The 15453-nt window shown below is 48.2% G+C and overlaps 1 protein-coding gene across 1 annotated transcript in view; it reads right to left on the bottom strand.

Annotated features, from left to right (window-relative positions):
• LOC128825428 (ficolin-1-like) overlaps window positions 1–232 on the bottom strand; it is a 57158-nt gene extending 56926 nt beyond the window's left edge. Inside the window, exon 1 of the mRNA XM_054007945.1 lies at window positions 207–232. The gene's annotated coding sequence lies outside the window, so the exon portion shown is untranslated. The remainder of the gene's footprint in view (window positions 1–206) is intronic.
• Between the last annotated feature and the right edge of the window lie 15221 nt (window positions 233–15453).

The following is a 15453-nucleotide window of genomic DNA, read 5'->3' as shown; positions in this document are numbered from 1 at the left end:
AAGCCAGGATGTCCCAGCTACATTTATCTGAGGTCACACAATTAGTGAGCCCTTAATAACCAAAGATAAATAAATTCCCAAATTCTAAAGCTCTTGGTATTTAACCAGGGCAAGGCCCCGGGTTAAACAACATTGCTTCACCCCGGCAACATATGGTGTGCAGCATGTAAGCACATGTTCCATTTCCATAAGATAATCCGACTAACCTGCATCCTGTACCCGGGCAGCTTGGAAAGATATTGGAAATGGTCTCGTTTACAGAAGGTCAGTTTTTCAAGACTCCTCCTTCATAACTGGGAGGAGTCTTGAAAAACTGATCTCATTACATTTTGGGAGGCAGCAAAACTATTTGAGTGTGGTGAATAATTTTGGCTGAAAAAAAATGGAAATGTCAAATGTTTCAAATGGGCACTTTGTTTTGAATCAACATTTGATGAAAACTTGTTTTTTATTTGGGAAAAAAATCAGTTTTGGTTCATTGCTAAATAAAATCAGTGGTGTGCTCAGCTCTAGTGTGAGGGTCCTGCAGTAGAATGTAAATAACAACCCATTGTATTCCACACATTAAATAAGCACCATCAAAACAATAAACCCCTTCCCACTGCAGGTATGTCCAGGAAAACCCTGAACCCCTCCCCAGCTGCAAATACACCAAGAAAGATGAACCTTCCAACTCATCTAGAAGATTAACAAACAAAACCAAACAAGCCCAGGATGTGGAAGCCCACACCCAGATCATAGCATGCTTTGGTAGGGGCTAAATAGATGTGATGCCTCTAGTTTGGGGTCCTGCAGCTCTGTGTCGGACTGTGTCTTTCATTAAGGAATCCTGCAAGGGATGGTTTAAGCTTTACAGTCCTTAGTAAGTTCAGATAAACCTCCATTCTACACCAGCGTTTCCCAAACTTGGGATGCTGGTTGTGTAGGGAAAGCCTCTGGCGGGCCGGGCCGGTTTGTTTACCTGCCCCGTCCGCAGGTTCGGCCGATCACGGCTCCCACTGGCTGCAGTTTGCTGCTCCAGGCCAATGAGGGTGGCGGGAAGTGGCTCAGGCCGAGGGATGTGCTGGCCGCCACTTCCAGCAGCTCCCATTGGCCTGGAGCAGCGAACTGCAGCCAGTGGGAGCCGTGATCGGCCGGACCTGCAGACGGGGCAGGTAAACAAACTGGCCCAGCCTGCCAGGGGCTTTCCCTACACGTGCGGCGTCCCAAGTTTGGGAAACACTGTTCTTCACTATTCTTCATTCATGGGAGTAATCTTATTGAAGTCAACAGACCTACTCAGATGAGCAAGAGTTTGCAGCATTGGGCCCTGAGAAAGACTCCATGCCCTTATACTCATTTATAAAGTGATCAAAGCAGAGGTAGAAAAATATTAGCAGGGCTTTCCGTCCTTGTCCACACAGTGGGGTAATGCGCACTACTGGGGTGTGACTTCTAAAGCACACTAAAATGCTGTGCATTGGTTGGTCTGTACAGACCCCACTGGTGTGCACGATAGGTCCCCTGCTGCACTTTAACACAGTACTGTTTCAAACGGCCCTATGTTAAAGTGCACCAGCAGGATCTACATGGATCGGTTAACATGGAACATGTTGGAACACGTTAGTACATGTTAGAAATCACACTCCGGCAGAGAGCATTACCCCACCATGTAGACAAGCATTACGAGTCTGCCTTCAGTGCTGCCCCATGACAGGAGAGAGCTTTCAACATGGGGCAGCTCACCCCTCCCCTCCCCCAGAGAACAAGTGCACACACCCCGTCTTCACTGGCCCAAACAACAGGTGTTCGGAGGCTATTTTAGCATTCAGGTCTCTCCTGTGACAGCATGAGATGTTGTGCTTGCAAAAGAGACCCATCCCTTCAATGTTCTTTAAACAAAGCACAACCTGTCTCTGCTCCCTTGTACCCATCACTCCAACATCCTTGGCATGGATTGTTTAAGAATAATGGTTCTTTTGTTTGTACCTTAGGAACTTTTCCTGGGGCAGCAAAATGATTAGCTACTCTCGCTGTTCCTTCCCCCCCACCCCACCCTCCTTCCTTATTACCGCTAAGCTAGATTGTTGGCAGTACAAATAAGTGTTAAAAGGGAGGAGAGGAAATACAAAAGATAAGGGGCTATACAGACCTTAGGCAGGTTGTGTGTTACAGTAGATAAGCCCTTAATAACCAAAGATAAATAAATTCATAAATTCTAAAGCTCTTGGTATTTATCCAGGGCAAGGCCCCAGGTTAAACAACATTGCTTCACCCCGGCAACCTATGGTGTGCAGCATGTTCCATTTCCATAAGATAATCCGACTAACCTGCATCCTGTACTAGGGCAGCTTGGAAAGATATTGGAAATGGTCTCGTTTACAGAAAGTCAGTTTTTCAAGACTCCTGCTTCATAACTGGGAATTCCACAGCCCCATTCCTCCCACTTCCCCATGGCCTGTCTCAGCCCAGAGAGTGTCCAGCACTAATTGAGAGATGTTGGAAAGCTACGACGTGAATCCAACATGTCCAGTTGCTCCCAGTTTGGTGCTAGATGCGGTCTCTCTCTGATGTATCAGGCATGCTCCCCCTCTTGCTTAGAAATCTGTAGAAGCAGCTTTCTAGAAGCTCCATGGGGTTAGGGCCACATAGGTCTGTGATAATGAAGGGATGGCACTATGGGGGGGTCAAAGCTCCCTACAACGTGCTCCATTTGGGACCAAATTAATGTCCAGTTACCACTAACCCCTGCTCCACAGCGTTCTCTTCCCACAGAGGTAGAGTAAGGCATAGGCATGGTGGGATGGCCAATAGCAGAGTCCAAGCAATGGCCAAGAGGTTAGGGGAGGCTGGGCAGCAGGGCAGAGCAGTTTCATATCAGCACAGGGTTTGGAGGCTGCAATCCCGCCCCCTCCACTCCCAAACTCTTCTCTCCTGTGGGGAGCATTTGTTGGAAACTCCAGGAGATGAACTGTGCCAGACTCCTTGGCCCTGTGTCCCCCTCCTTTGATCTCATTACATTTTGGGAGGCAGCAAAACTATTTGAGTGTGGTGAATAATTTTGGCTGAAAAAAAATGGAAATGTCAAATGTTTCAAATGGGCACTTTGTTTTGAATCAACATTTGATGAAAACTTGTTTTTTATTTGGGAAAAAAAATCAGTTTTGGTTCATTGCTAAATAAAATCAGTGGTGTGCTCAGCTCTAGTGTGAGGGTCCTGCAGTAGAATGTAAATAACAACCCATTGTATTCCTCACATTAAATATCCACCATCAAAACAATAAACCCCTTCCCACTGCAGGTATGTCCAGAAAAACCCTGAACCCCTCCCCAGCTGCAAATACACCAAGAAAGATAAACCTTCCAACTCATCTAGAAGATTAACAAACAAAACCAAACAAGCCCAGGATGTGGAAGCCCACACCCAGATCATAGCGTGCTTTGGTAGGGGCTAAATAGATGTGATGCCTCTAGTTTGGGGTCCTGCAGCTCTGTGTCGGACTGTGTCTTTCATTAAGGAATCCTGCAAGGGATGGTTTAAGCTTTACAGTCCTTAGTAAGTTCAGATAAACCTCCATTCTACACCAGCGTTTCCCAAACTTGGGATGCTGGTTGTGTAGGGAAAGCCTCTGGCGGGCCGGGCCGGTTTGTTTACCTGCCCCGTCCGCAGGTTCGGCCGATCACGGCTCCCACTGGCTGCAGTTCGCTGATCCAGGCCAATGAGGGCGGCGGGAAGTGGCGCAGGCCAAGGGATGTGCTGGCCACAGCTTCCAGCAGCTCCCATTGGCCTGGAGCAGCGAACTGCAGCCAGTGGGACCCGTGATCGGCCGGCAGGGCCGGCCTTAGCAAGAGCGGGGCCCGATTCCCGCTGGCAAGCCCCGCCCCCAGGAATTGGGTCCCGCTCGGGCTGGGGTCGTGGGGTTTGGGTCCGGGCCGGAGCCGCTGGGGCCGGGGCCAGGCCGGAGTTGCTCAGCCCGGGGCTGAGCCGGCGCGCCGGGGCCTGAGCCAGAGCCGCCGGGGCTGGGGCCTGAGGTGTTCGGGCAGGCGCCCTGGGGCCCGAGCTGGGGCCGGGGATGCTCGGCCGGGGCCAGAGCCATGTGGCCATGCTTGGGGTGCTCAGCCGGAACTGGGGCCGCTGCCCCGGGGCCCGAGCCGGGCCGGAGCCAGAGCCAGAGCCAGAGCCGCAGCCGCTTGCCCGGGGCCGGAGCCGCTCGGGCTGGGGCCGGGGGTGCTCGGCCGGCGCCAGGGCCGGCCCGGAGCCGCTTGGCTGGGGAAGGAGCCACTCGGGCCGGGACCGGGGCCGCTCAGCCAGGGCCGGACTGGGCCGCGCCGCGCCTCCCAGGAGCCCTCCTCGCACCCCCCCCCTTACCTGTTGCTGCCGCCGCCTGCCCCTTTTCAGACTTCCCGCGAACATCTGATTCGCGGGAAGCAGGGGAGGGGGAGGAGCAGGGGGCGGAGTATTCAGGGGAGGGGAGGAGGGGGAAGTGAGCTGGGGGCAGAGTGGAGAGCTGCGGGGCCCTCTTAGGCGTGGGGCCCAATTCAGCCGAATCGGCTTAAAGCCGGCCCTGTCGGCCGGACCTGCAGACGGGGCAGGTAAACAAACTGGCCCAGCCTGCCAGGGGCTTTCCCTACACATGCGGCGTCCCAAGTTTGGGAAACACTGTTCTTCACTATTCCTCATTCATGGGAGTAATCTTATTGAAGTCAACAGACCTACTCAGATGAGCAAGAGTTTGCAGCATTGGGCCCTGAGAAAGACTCCATGCCCTTATACTCATTTATAAAGTGATCAAAGCAGAGGTAGAAAAATATTAGCAGGGCTTTCCGTCCTTGTCCACACAGTGGGGTAATGCGCACTACTGGGGTATGACTTCTAAAGCACACTAAAATGCTGTGCATTGGTTGGTCTGTACAGACCCCACTGGTGTGCACGATAGGTCCCCTGCTGCACTTTAACACAGTACTGTTTCAAACGGCCCTATGTTAAAGTGCACCAGCAGGATCTACATGGATCGGTTAACATGGAACATGTTGGAACACGTTAGTACATGTTAGAAATCACACTCCGGCAGAGAGCATTACCCCACCATGTAGACAAGCATTACGAGTCTGCCTTCAGTGCTGCCCCATGACAGGAGAGAGCTTTCAACATGGGGCAGCTCACCCCTCCCCTCCCCCAGAGAACAAGTGCACACACCCCGTCTTCACTGGCCCAAGCAACAGGTGTTCGAAGGCTATTTTAGCATTCAGGTCTCTCCTGTGACAGCATGAGATGTTGTGCTTGCAAAAGAGACCCATCCCTTCAATGTTCTTTAAACAAAGCACAACCTGTCTCTGCTCCCTTGTACCCATCACTCCAACATCCTTGGCATGGATTGTTTAAGAATAATGGTTCTTTTGTTTGTACCTTAGGAACTTTTCCTGGGGCAGCAAAATGATTAGCTACTCTCGCTGTTCCTTCCCCCCCACCCCACCCTCCTTCCTTATTACCGCTAAGCTAGATTGTTGGCAGTACAAATAAGTGTTAAAAGGGAGGAGAGGAAATACAAAAGATAAGGGGCTATACAGACCTTAGGCAGGTTGTGTGTTACAGTAGATGTACATACTGATTTCATAAATTATTCTTTTTTAACTTCGTTCATCTCACTTGGCCCATCATTCCTCTTATAATTCAGATGTTAAGATAATACAAGTAGCACAGCACTCCAAACTATTTAATTCTTTTATTCCGGTCAATCACTTTTCTGAGGTTGGCGTTCATTTTTGCAATCTCGGGCCCCAATTCAGAAAAGCACTTAAGCAGGTGTGGGATTTAAGTGTGAGCTTAAATGCTGCCCTGAATGGGGACGCTTTCTTATATAGGGGCCATATTTATACAGTACGTTTACGGACTGTTCTCACCATAGGCGATGGGTGGCTAGGGTGAGAGGGGGCTCAGTGCCCCTGTGACACGTCCCAGGGGTATCCGAGGTTGTGAGGCACCTCGCTACTATCTGCCCTCACTGTCCTGCTGTGCATCAGCTCCCTGACTCGACCAGCCTCTGGCAACACAAGCACTGCCTGCCAGGCCTTTCCTTGCCTCGCTTTCCGCACAGGCTAACAAAGGTAACACCAACCCCTGAATCTTCCAAGTGGCCTTCAGGAGTGCACAGCTCCTGTTCCACTGAACATTCTCAGAATTCTCAGAGCCACCACTCCCAAAGGAATAGTACGCCCCTGACTGCAAGGTTCAACTCAGGATCCTCACGCTACGTAACACAGAGCACTTCAGATACATAGATAGTGACAACAAGAACAGGGTTATCAAAGAACACGGATTCAAGTAACAGAAAGAAAGAGTATCGGAAACAAATGGTTACATATAAAATAAAATCATAACGTGCTTTCTAGAGCCCAAACTTAACTAACAAGGCATTCCCTTGTGTCCTACAAGGCAGCTTACCCCAAGTCCTTTCCCCTGTCTTTTCAACCAGGTTGGCCAAGATCCCCATTTCATAATATCAAGCCTGCTGGCAGTTTGTCTTCACAGATGGAGAGATGCTAGGGTGTCTCTCTGCACCCCCAAGTGTACCTTTGATGTTCGCCTGAAAATAGATTCCCATTCCCCCTGCTGCTTAATCTCTTCCTGTTAAGTTCCTTCTAAAGTCTCCACCAGCAATTTGTTAGCATCTGACTTAGTATATGAATACATTTCTGTTGTACGACATACAACAGTCTCCCGCTCCCTGTCTGGAGAAGTCTGTCTCACGACACACTGCCTTTGAGTGACGGGCTTCTAACTACAGACTTAGGGATTATACATTTTAGTATATATACACTCACACACACACACGCACACACCCCTCCTCACATATTTTCTGTACATACATCTCAGTGATTATGATGATCAGTGCACCATAGGCTCTCAGTATAGATCTTACATGCCATTCTTTTGGTGAACCCAGGGGATCCCTCTACCCCTATGTACTCTTGTGCCCTCTCCTAGTTGGCCTCAAGAGGTCTGTGGGCCACAGCCCCCAAATCTACCTATCAACTCACCAACCTTCCTCCAGTTTTTCTCAGACCATGTGCATGCCCAGCTCGGTATGCAAAACCTTGCATCCAGTAGCACAAGGGCCAGGAAGGGGGTGGGTTAAGGTGACCAGGTGTCCGGTCAAAGAGGGATCCTGGCGGCTTCAGTCAGCACCACTGACTGGGCCATCGACTGTCTGGTTGGCAGCACCGCCACACCGCAGGGCTGGCAGGCTCCCTGCTAGCCTCTGCACCGTGCAGCTCCTGGGTCAGGAAGCAGCCGGCATGTCTGGCTCCTAGCCTTAGAGGCGGCCAGAGGTGTCCGTGTGCTGCCTCACCCCCCCGTCCACAGGTGCAGCTCCCATTGGCTGGGTCAGGACAGGGGAGGAACTAGCATGACTCACGAATGCTCAGCAGGTGTTTGGTTTTCTGGAATTAGAAAGTTGGCAGCCCTAGGGTGGGTTGTCATGGCAAGGCCTCGCCTGCACATCGACAAATGTGCCACATTATACCAGGGCAGCCTCCTCCAAATCTGTGAGTCACAAGAGCCAATGTGCTGGAGCGGGGAGACAGGCCCAGACCCACAGGACAGGAGCCGCCTTTGCGGGGTCAGTATGGGGCGGCCGGGCTCACTCTCCAACCCACTGGGACCTTAACAGCACTTAATATTAAGTTTTACTCCGCACCCCAAAGAATATTTTCACTCTCTGCCTGTGGCTCTCAAGAGATTTCTGAACAGGTATCTGCCTTTAATTTCAACACATTAGCACATTTTCATCACATTATAACAGCAGCATCCTGCTTGTCACTCAGGCCTGTAACCTCAGCATTGTTCTCGACTCAGACACCTGTAGGTCCTCACATCCGGGCTATGTCTAAACCTTGCCGATTCCTTCTGCACCTTATTGCTAAGCTGCAGCCTTCCCTATCCAGCCACACAGCTAAAACTCTTGTCCAAGCTCTCATCAGTTCGTGGCTCAATTACTGTAACATCCTCTTCTTGGGCCAGATTATGTTTATCCAGGCCAAACTCAGACCCATTCAGAACGCTGCTGCAGAGATCAGGTTTCCCTCAGAGCCCCCCAGTCTCCAAGCCTCACAAGGAAACTCCTTACACACAGCTTATAACATTAAATAGAGTTTTCATATACACCCCTGTGCCAGGTTGGGTCACAGAAACCCCCTTTGGGACTGCCACCTGATGTGCCTAGACTACCTCTGAGCCTGTTTTCCCTGCCAGCTTGGGACATCAGTCCCTTGCCTGGTTTGAGCCAGACACGCTTGCTTGCTGCAAACACAGATCCAAGTCTGAACCACGTCCCCCAAAAGCTACAGGCTTAACTGAAAACAGCTTAAGAAGTGCCCCTGTCCTCAGCACTCAGATACCCAACTCCCAACGGGGTCCAAACCCCAAATAAATCTGTTTTACCCTGTATAAACCTTATACAGGGTAAACTCATAAATTGTTCCCCCTCTATAACATTGATAGAAAGATATGCACAGCTGTTTGCCCCTCCCTTCCGCATGTATTAATACATACTCTGGGTTAATTAATAAGTAAAAAGTGATTTTATTAAATAAAAAAGGAGGATTTAAGTGGTTCCAAGGAATAACAGACAGAACAAAGTGAATTACCAAGCAAAATAAAATAAAACACGCAAGTCCACATCTAATACAGTAACAATAGATGCCCACAGAAAGCTCACTCACCCCATTGGCTTACATCTATAGTCACTGATGTGTACTGACATAGAATGGTCTCCTGTTGGAATGGGTCTGATCTCAGATTTTAATAAATGCTTGTAAAGAGATATATATTCCAGTTCAGCCTGGCTGTTTTGTGTGATAGTTTTAGTACATTTTTTTTTCAGGGAGAATTTCTGCATTCTAAAAAAGTAAAAAATTACCAAGATGTCTGGCAAAAAACGTACCTATCTCTGAACAGAGAAGTGCTTGAGGTTCAGGAGTATCTTGCTTCCCCTTCTTCTAAATTATAATGATTAGAGTTACCATAATTTCTTCTCATGGAGCTAGTGCTCTGGCAATAAGCTTATAGCACCTGAAAATCCCCACAGGTGTCATTGATCTATCTTGAACCTGTGCTGCTGAGATAGATGTTGAGGTCTGGGTGGTTTTTGTTTGTTTTGGGAAGTGTGTGTGGGGGGGGGGGTGAGAGTTTACCAGAAGGCACCAGCTCAAAGCAGGTAGGTGTTACTTTCCCATTCCATCTCAAACACCTTGTCCAGTTCAACTTATTCATAAATGATCTGGAGAAAGGGGTAAACAGTGAGGTGGCAAAGTTTGCAGATGATACTAAACTGCTCAAGATAGTTAAGACCAAAGCAGACTGTGAAGAACTTCAAAAAGATCTCACAAAACTAAGTGATTGGGCAACAAAATGGCAAATGATATTTAATGTGGATAAATGTAAAGTAATGCACATTGGAAAAAATAACCCCAACTATACATACAATATGATGGGGGCTAATTTAGCTACAATGAATCAGGAAAGAGATCTTGGAGTCATCGTGGATAGTTCTCTGAAGACATCCACACAGTGTGCAGCGGCAGTCAAAAAAGCAAACAGGATGTTAGGAATCATTCAAAAAGGGATAGAGAACAAGATGGAGAATATCTTATTGCCTTTATATAAATCCATGGTACGCCCACATCTTGAATACTGCGTACAGATGTGGTCTCCTCATCTCAAAAAAGATATACTGGGATTAGAAAAGGTTCAGAGAAGGGCAACTAAAATTATTAGGGGTTTGGAATGGGTCCCATATGAGGAGAGATTAAAGAGGCTAGGACTCTTCAGCTTGGAAAAGAGGAGACTAAGGGGGGATATGATAGAGGTATATGAAATCATGAGTGGTGTGGAGAAAGTGAATAAGGAAAAGTTATTTACTTGTACCCAAAATATAAGAACTAGGGGCCACCAAATGAAATTTAATGGGCAGCAGGTTTAAAACAAATAAAAGGAAGTTCTTCTTCACACAGCGCACAATCAACCTGTGGAACTCCTTGCCTGAGGAGGTTGTGAAGGCTAGGACTATAACAGGGTTTAAAAGAGAACTGGATAAATTCTTGGAGGTTAAGTCCATGAATGGCTATTAGCCAGGATGGGTAAGGAATGGTGTCCCTACTCTTTGTTTGTCAGAGGGTGGAGATGGATGGCAGGAGAGAGATCACTTGATCATGACCTGTTAGGTTCTCTCCCTCTGGGGCATCTGGCATTGGCCACTGTCGGCAGACAGGATACTGGGCTGGATGGACCTTTAGCTGACCCAGTACACCGTTCTTATGTTCTTTTGTCACAGTGCTGAACTGGACCCTCATGAAATTTCACATCCCCGACCTCAGGTTCAGAGTTCCTGCCTAGAAGGTGGGTGGGTAAACTATTAAAATAACACCTGTAAGTCTGTTCTATAACCTATAGTTTCTTGAGGGGACATTTTACCAGTATAGTCTCTGTGACTGAGTTATCACAGGCTAAGTAAACTTGACTTGATTTAAAAGCGTATTTTTCCTCTGAGAGGCTATTTCACATTCCAGATGGGAAAGAATTTATCTTGCTTTTGCCATAGGATGGTGTATATTTATTAGAATTGCATGACTTTCCCCGGCTGGGAGAGGTATAGAAGGTACTCAGAATCCACCTGCAGTGCTGCCAGGAAAGTCTTCCAGAATCAGTTTATATTTCTTCATCTGCCCTATTTTTCTGAATGACTTGTACCTGGCAAATAGACTGTTTTCAAAACCGCTGAGATTAATACAAATTCATTATTTCCTGTTAAAAATCTGAAAATAAATTATTCAGCATGCCCCATTAACAATGTGTACGACCTTTCCGGGAGCTTTTTCGGCAAACGTTCGCTGAATGAGGATTCAGCTTGTATCTTCTTTTCCCCTTTCCAATTGGAGGGGGCTCTCACCTGCCTGCTGCAGGAGAACCGTGCCATGCAGGTAGAGCTGGTGCTGTGGCAGTACCTGGGCCGAGCAGAACCTGCTGCACCTGCACCAGTGCTGGGCAACACCAAGGGACCTCAGCCACCCCCCTCCCCACCAGTGCTCCTGGGGGGCAGAGGCTAAGGGACCTTGCTTATGGTAAAGAGTGGGGGACATGGAGCTTTGGCTTGATTTGGGGGGTGACGTCAGGGCTTTTTGCCCAGCTCTGCCAGGGAAGGGGTGGAAAAGGAAACATGTACATTGTTTGTTTACAGTGTTATAGTTTATATGTATATAATTTTCCTCAAGAAGTGTTAATAGTGGCCCGCGGTGCTTACTGCAGCTGCACAGGGGGGCCTCAGGGAATAAAGTTTGGGAATCCCTGCCCTAGAGAAGCCCCTCAGCCCCTACGATCTGGCCTCTGCCCTGGCCTTGCATGCAATCCATTCCTTAGGTGATGGCGTCCATTGTTTCAGCTATCACCAAACAAAGAGGCATTTAACTGATTCCTCATTTAGCCTGAATGAAAGGCAGCTATCATGCCTATCAACTTTGTAAGAAGTCACAGACTTTGCTGGATTAAAGACAGGCTTGTTCAGAGCCACCAGGCCTGCAGGTGGGGTTCCCCATAAGAACTGGCCTCTAGGGACCTGAAAGCAAGATGCTTAGCTGGGCTTTTCTCTCTCCACTGATGATTCTCAGTTTGTAGAGCTTTGCTGGGAAACTTCCCCAGCCAGGCTGAGTTCACTCTCCAGCTCCCTAGGGGAGACCAGTCACCACATGGTCAGCTCTGCTCTAGCTGCTAGTCTAGGGCTGCTGCCTGTGTGTCTGGACGCTGGGCTAGGAGACTACAGTTTGGATGTTAGTGTAGTTGTGTAATCTGCACCTTGAGCCCTACACCACTTTGTGGTGAGGGGAAATCCTTGGAATGAAGCAGCCTGACCCGTTCCTGAAGAGGATCCCGGCCGGCAGAGATCAGCCCCTCTGCAGTGACTGAGGAGTCCAGAGTCAGCTCTGAACCTGAGGATCATTCATGGAGTTTGTGAGTGCACCATCTTTTAGTCAGTCAGTCAGGGAACTTGTTTTGGGGACCCCCTACTCCCTGAACTGTGTCCTCAAGCCAGGAGTGAGGGTTTGGGGATTTTATAACCTGCTGCATATTAAATCTGTGAAGGGTCTTACCACCTCCTCCCACTTGCGAGTCCTTTAGGTTGTACTGAACCCATTCAGCCGCACTGCTAAACCACTGCAGAGAAGATATCGTGGTCATAGGTCATGAAGGGCCCCAACAAAGTACAGGTACCAACAGGACACTAATCTTACATTTCATACATCAGGTCCCATGACTGGGGAAAGTCACGGGTATTATTAGTGTGGGCAACAGTGACCCTAAGAATAGTGTTTTATCCTGTTATTTTAAATTTGTCTCCTGTTTAATATAATTACTGTGTTGAATACATTGTATGTATTTGTGTTATTTCTTGTGAGTCTCCAACTATCTGGCAAGTAAGTGGGGGTTACCCCGAGGTTAGAATTTTCCTTCCAAACTGCCCTGGTGACCCTGATAGGAAGGAGCGAGGGGGGTGGTGGCGCCGCCAAATAAATTCATAGGGAAAAAATAAAGAAGATACACCCTGCTGAGTTGGTGGCAGAGTCCAGAAGAACCCAGACCTGTCCATCAAAACCTGTAATTAGCATTAAAGAAGGTAACTGGGTGGAGAGGGGGGTGCTACACCTGTTCACACTAACACTAAATTGATTTCAGCTAATCCTGCCTCACCATCCCTTAAAGCTAAATCTATATCCCTATGGTGACTGTCCGACAGTAGTGAGAAATGTCACACATGGAACTGCGGAAATCTCCCTGCTTCTTCCACAAAAGGCAAACCTCACACCAAGTAGCTTCAGCAGGCTTCGGGTAGGGGAGTAGGAGACTTAGTCCTTCCCATCCCCCTTATCCCAGCAGCCCAAGAGGTCACTCAGAACTGGAGCAATTGATCCCAGGGATGCAAGGCAGAGAGTCTTTCAGGTGCAATGCAGTTGCTCTCCTTACCCCTAGCATTTGCCTCCTCTTTCAGGATCATGCTCGTCTAAAAATGTGTCCATTAACATTTGCCTATGAAGCTACTAACAATAAAAACCAAAGCAAAAGCACCATGAGGCCTGGTCGGGACTAGCACAGGTTGGACATTAGAACAACCTTTTATTACAGTTATACTTAAAAAACAGATATTCAGCCCCCCAAAAAGCAAACTGAAGGTTCCTACCTCACCTTTCACTGTGCCCCAAGGCCTGCCCTCCCCCACACTCCACCTGTGGCTTGAGACCAGCATGAGCTGCCCCAGAAATCTTTCAGCTGCCTTGCTGTAATGTATATTTATGAAGAACATTATGGTGTGTGAGTGACAGAGGAGCCCAAGGTCCATTTTCAAAAGTGAAGGTCAATGGGATCTAGGCTCCTAAATACCTAAATCTTTTTAGAAAATGGGGCTTAGGCTTCTACGTGACTTAGCTCCCTTTGCCCGCAAACTCCTCTCTTCTCTGGGGAATAATTGTTGAAAACCCCATGAGATGAACTGTGCCTAAGTTACCCGGCTCTGCTCCCTCAGTGCTGATTGCACTAATGTTATTGGCATGGATTGAGTTTTCAGGGAGGTTTGTTTTATTGTTAAGAGCCTTAAGAGTCTTATTACGGCAGTAAGAGCACTGGCTACTACCCAAGTTCCTTTCCTTCCAGTTAACACTAGAAGGCAAAAATAGATTTAGTAGGACAGAGAGGGAGGGAGGCACTGAGGGACTTACATCAATATTAATTTGCCTAGTTTACAAAAGGAAACCTATCTTTCTTCACAACAGCTGGAGATAGGGGATAGATGGACATAAGAACGGCCGTACTGAGTCAGACCAATGGTCCATCCAGCCCAGTACCCTGTCTACCAACAGTGGCCAATGCCATGTGTCCAGAGGGAGTGAACCTAACAGGTAATGATCAAGTGATCTCTCTCTTGCCATCCAGCTCCACCCTCTGACAACAGAGGATAGGGACACCATTCCTTATGTGACATGACCCCTGCTGGAATGTGATTGCAGTGTTTATGCCCAGGACAATATAGAACAATTAAACATTCTGGAACTCAGCGTGGGGGAAGGGTCAGACAAAGAGTGTCTTAAAGTTCAACAATTTTTACAAATGTTCTGTGCAGTGTTTGTGTAGCTGTATTGGGCCCAGAATATGAGAGACACAAGGTGGGTAAGAGAATATCTTTTATTGCCATTGGTTAGTGAAAGGGACAAGTTTCTGAGCGACACAGAGCTCTTCTTCAGATCTCTTCTTCCTGAACAAGAGCTCTGTGTAGCTCGAGAGCTTGGCTCTTTCATCAACAGAAGTTGGTCCAATAGAAGATATTACCTCACCCCCCTCGTCTCTCTTGATTTAAAAAAAATGGCAGCCTAATCTGGATGACATTGGACGGGGCTGAAACTTCTGCTGAGCAGAGACAGAATCTTCACTGTGAAACAAAATGAAACATTCTATTTCCACAATAAAAAAAACAAAGCGAAAGCACCAGGAGGCCTGGTTGAGACTAGCACAGGTTGCCCATTACAGCAACCTTTTATTAAAGTTATACTAAGCAAACTGAAGGTTCCTACCTCAGCTTTCACTGTGCCCCCAGGCCTGCCCTCCCCCACACTCCACCTGTGGGCTTCAGACCAGCATGAGCGGCCCCAGAAATGTTTGAGCTGCCTTGCTGTAACGTATATTTATGAACAACATTATGGGGGGGATTTTCAAAAGCATCTGAGTGACTGAGGGGCCTAAGGCCCATTTTCAAAAGTGAATGTCAATGGGATCTAGGCTCCTAAGTACTTAAATCCCTTTAGAAAATGGAGCGTAGGCTCCTAGGTCACTTAGAACTTTTTTAAAATGTTACCCAAAGAGTACGTCTACACTGCAATCAAAGACCTGCAGCACGGTTGGGGCTGGCCCAGATCAGCTGACTTGGGCTCACGGGGCTCGGGCCGCAGGGCTAAAACTTGCAGTGTAGGCATTTAGACTTGGTCTGGAGCCTGGGCTCTGATATCCTGCAAGGACGGAGAGTCTCAGAGCGGCTCAAGGCCAAGTCCAAAGTGCAATTTTTAGCCCTGCAGCCTGAATCCCGAACCCCAGCTGACTCGGGCGCTGAGACTTGGTGTTGTGGGTTTCTTATTGCAGTGTAGACGTACCCTGAATGACTTAGAAGCACACATGCCATTGACTTTTAATGGCACTTGTGTTCCTAAGTCACTCCGGTCCAGATTGTTAAAGGGATTTAGGCACCTATCTCCCAGACATCTAAATACCTGTAAGAATCTGGCCAATAAAACACCATGCCCCTCCCGCAGAAGCCCTTCCGCATGTACGTTTGTATAGGATTGCAGAATGGGGATGCTCATTATCTGGACAACAGAAACCTGCTTAGAAGGATATTCCTATGTCAACCCTAATTATCTGGAAACAAAGAAGTGCAGCCTCGG

Source organism: Malaclemys terrapin, chromosome 17 (genome assembly GCF_027887155.1).
Source record: "Malaclemys terrapin pileata isolate rMalTer1 chromosome 17, rMalTer1.hap1, whole genome shotgun sequence".
Taxonomy (NCBI): Eukaryota; Metazoa; Chordata; order Testudines; family Emydidae; genus Malaclemys; species Malaclemys terrapin.
This window is presented reverse-complemented; position numbering and strand designations above follow the sequence as displayed.